General features: G+C 46.8%; 1 long non-coding RNA gene across 1 annotated transcript in view; it reads left to right on the top strand.

Moving 5' to 3' along the window:
• The first annotated feature begins 3466 nt into the window (after window positions 1-3466).
• The window catches only part of LOC103904768, a 22764-nt gene continuing 22267 nt past the window's right edge, over window positions 3467-3963 (top strand). Inside the window, exon 1 of the long non-coding RNA XR_657912.1 lies at window positions 3467-3558. This is a non-coding gene — a long non-coding RNA (uncharacterized LOC103904768). The remainder of the gene's footprint in view (window positions 3559-3963) is intronic.

Below are 3963 nucleotides of genomic sequence, written 5' to 3'. Positions count from 1 at the left end.
GTTAGAGACAGGGACTCGAGAGGAAAGGAAGTGTTGCCTCTGACTGCAAGTTGCTCATAGACATGTGCCATTTCTAATGTCTCTTGTGAGCTGGCTGGGGTTCCTCCTTGTGCAGCGGCATGTGAACCAGAGGGAATGTTGCTCCATAGGTTTAATTTTAGTGTGTGCAGCAGGCTCTGAGATCATGCATGAAAAAGTGGATCAGCATTAAGGGGTAGGCAACAAGTGTGGACCTGAGCAGCTCTGCTCTTGTAGGAGAGGTGGGGACGTCAGCACATGAATGTGGCATCGACTTTCAAGCAGGTCAGGGGGTCTCTGCTCCTACTCTCCTGCCATCCCTGTGTCTGAGAGATTGCCCCTTTCTGGGGGAAATCACCCATCTCTCATCCAGATATTCTGGGAGAAGCTCACTCTTCAAACCTGCAACATGCCTGCAACGTGCCATGGGGTTTGGCCTTTGCTCCTGTCTCCCTTTAAAGCTTTGCTCCAGTTGAAAGAACTGAAGAAAATGTTTCTTATTACAGACTCAGTTGCTCATACTCTTCAGTCACGCAACCCCTTGCCTACGTGATTGTTGTGAACACTCAGATCCAGCCCTGCTTTCTGCTTGGGCTTCTCCCGTGGAAGGCGAGGGCTCTTTACTGCACGCAGTTCTCAGATGCCAACGTGAGAAATACCTCCCTATCAATAAACATGTTTCCAAAACTCCTCACCCAGGAATCCTTCACATCCCTAATTGCCCTGATGCCGTGAGATGGCTTAGGAGTGTATAAAAATACACCCACAGGCATGTACACATGTACAGATGACCACAGTGTGGGTTACAAAAGGTTTGGGACTTTGCTTAGTTTTGCTTCATGTCATTTAATGTGCTGCTACAGTGAGAAGGGACATTTGATTTTCTTTCTTAATCAAAGGAGAATACAAAGAAAGTGCATTTTTAAGAGAGTTGAAGTGTATATGTATTCCTCTCCCATCAATGCTTTATAAAAGTTTGTACTGCTGAGTGTTGATACCAATCTTCTGGTAAAGATACGAACTTTTATTAAAAATGAACCATAGGAAATAAAACCATACAGCTAAATTGTCTCTGTCAAATAAATAGTGGTCAAGACTCAGTTCTTACACTGATACACGCTTCCTTGTCCATCATCAGCAGTCTATCTTTAGTAAGGATTTTTTGCATGAAGTCCTGCCCTATTGAAGTCTTTGAATTCACTGAGGTCAAAATTTTACCTACTGATTTTTGGGTTGTCTCTAGGTGAGCAAAGGAGTATGAGGTAGATTTTGCTCTGGATGCAGCTTCCCCTGATGCAGCTGCAAAAGACTTCACTCCAACGGGACCTGGATCCCATCCAGTGCGTAAGCCTGACCCAAAGCCTACACATCTCTTTAGAAACCTTCACGCTGACTCTGTGATGACCATAAAAACCTCATGATTTGCAACTGTTGATAACACACCCAAAAAACCAGAGATCTAATTTGATGTCTGTGTCAATTCATTTTCAAATGTAGTTTGTTGATGAATGCTGTCGGAGGGCAGGACAGGGGCTCTCACCAGCATGGTTTCCCCACACTGTAGGTACCGGGGTACCGGTGGGTGCTGGCGGGTTTGATCTTGGGGTGCTTTTCAGTGCAGTGAGTGACACATTTTGGCTTCCTGAACCCCCTAGATGGAGGTGAGCCCCCACCACCCGGGTCTGCGAGCCCTGGCCATGGCAGGGATGCACTGAGCCAAAGGGCGTAACGTCATCATGGGAGGAGAGAGGAGTTTGTTATTTTTGGAGGATGAACCCCACTGGAGTTCAAGACAAGAACAAAAGTACCCAAGAAATATTTCTGAGGTCTGGGTCTGCTATGCCGCACTTCAGAGAGAGGAGTTTGTTATTTTTGGAGGATGAACCCCAGCTGGAGTTCAGACAAGAACAAAAGTACCCAAGAAATATTTCTGAGGTCTGGGTCTGCTATGCCGCACTTCATTTGTGAGGTTTTGGTACAACAAGACCTTCTCTTGCTTCATCATAACAGAGTGCTAAGCCACATCCACGTCCTGCCATGGGAAATGCTCCAGCAAAGGGTGTAAGCATGGGCTCAGACCCACCACCATGGATGGGCTGATGCTCACGCGCCGAGCCTGAGGTTCCCACTGCTGCCTCTCCAGCACTCTGCATAAGCTGGGCCCTTTGCAGGACATGGCTGTGGTCTGGTCCATCCCTCCAGGTATCAGACACAGCTGGCTGAAGTGACCCCATTTGCTGAGCAGCTACGGGTATACGGCCCGGGGTGCACAGAGCCTAACGGGGACACAGCTGGGTGCATGGGACATGACAAACTTGAGTACTGCCAAGAATTTAATCCTGGTCCCACACCGCGTTTTCTGAGTGTACTTACTCCCAGACTTTCCAACCCAGAGCCACTTCGTGCCCAGTCTCCTTCTGTATTAGAGAACTTACAAAATCATTGAGACAGAGACTGCGCCTTTGGGTTTTAAGGCACCAAACGAGATTTAGATAACGTTTGGAGGCTAATTTAGAGGGTGGAGGCCCTTTTGCAATTTTCACCAGGACCATCGAAGATTATACCCGTCCTAGGGAGTTATCTGCACCCTTGAAGTCAGAACATATCTAGAACTAAGGTGGGAGAAGTCACTGGAAATAGTCTGTGACAATCTGTGCTGCCTCTACCTCCTTCATAATTATGCAGCTGATGAGCAAAATGCTTTCATGAAGCTGACATATTAGGAAAAAAAACAACAAGCAAAATGCAAGACCTGCCTCCCCAAACCTCTGGAAGATTTCCTTTATGGATTCCCGCAAAATCCAAGGGTGAAGTTTTATAAAACTGACGGAGAAATCAGTGCTGATTCCTCACATCTTAGAGATCAGGCTCCCTGAGGGGGTCTCAAGCCAAGCAGCCAACCAGTGAAATGTCCCCAAACCATTACACACAATTGGAAATGCTTAGAAGATTCTTCATAATACTGTGGAGGAGGAAGGAAAAGAAGAAAGAAGTGGAAATAGCTGACAGAAATGAAATAGAAATAGAACAATCCTTTGCTTTCTGTGTTTGGAGGGCAAGACCAGACAGGCCAGAAGTGAGCAAGCTTGCTGATGACAGAGAGGGGGAAACAGGAGAGGTACATTGTATTTATATAGGTGCCAATCAATTTGGACAGACATTCAGCAGCCCTGACACTGAGACAAATCAAAGCCTGCAGAGGAACTTATTTTCTTTTTAATCACTGAATAACCAGAATAAAAGCCAATATGGTCTGGAAATAATTGGAAAGATAGTATTTCCTAGTCCTGTAGGGAATCTGAGCTGGGATACTCTGTACTCTGTGCCAGTTGCTGTCAGCAGCATCTATTCTGAGAAGACCCCAAGTACCAGGTTACAGCAACCCGGGCTGGGAGCGCATGGGCTCAAAGAGCAGCTGTGCCTACTTGTCCAAATCAGCCTCTTACAGGCATCCTCGCTCTCTTCCTTAGGCTGCAGGTGAAAAAGGAGAAACCTAAGTTTCTGCCAGAAAGCAGAACAACTTCAACTTGCGGAATTGAGGTATGGACTTTTTCCTGCACTGCTGTTCGTTGCATTGGCTTTGTTTTGAAGTGTTTGACATATTTCTCTGTGTAAAGGTTTAGGGAAGAAATACTCTTCCTATGCAGCAGGTGGGAGGGTAACAGAGGACAGTGGAGGAGAGCATCCCCTGGCTCATGGGGACAGCAGAGTCCTGCAGAGTCCCTGGGCCTCGGGAGGCTGCATGAGGCTCCCTGACTTGCCCTGCTTCCCATTCCTCTTTGGAAGGGCTCCAGCTGTCATAGAATCATAGAATCATAGAATCATTGAGGTTGGAAAAGACCTCTAAGATTATCAAGTCCAACCGTCGACCCAACACCACCATGCCCACTAAACCATGTCCCTAAGTGCCTCATCTACACGTCTTTTAAATACCTCCAGGGATGG

Source organism: Aptenodytes forsteri, unplaced genomic scaffold, assembly GCF_000699145.1.
Source record: "Aptenodytes forsteri isolate BGI_AS27 unplaced genomic scaffold, ASM69914v1 Scaffold376, whole genome shotgun sequence".
In the NCBI taxonomy this organism is placed as follows: Eukaryota; Metazoa; Chordata; class Aves; order Sphenisciformes; family Spheniscidae; genus Aptenodytes; species Aptenodytes forsteri.
The sequence above is the reverse complement of the archived record's forward strand: the minus strand, read 5'-3'. Positions and strand labels throughout refer to the sequence as shown.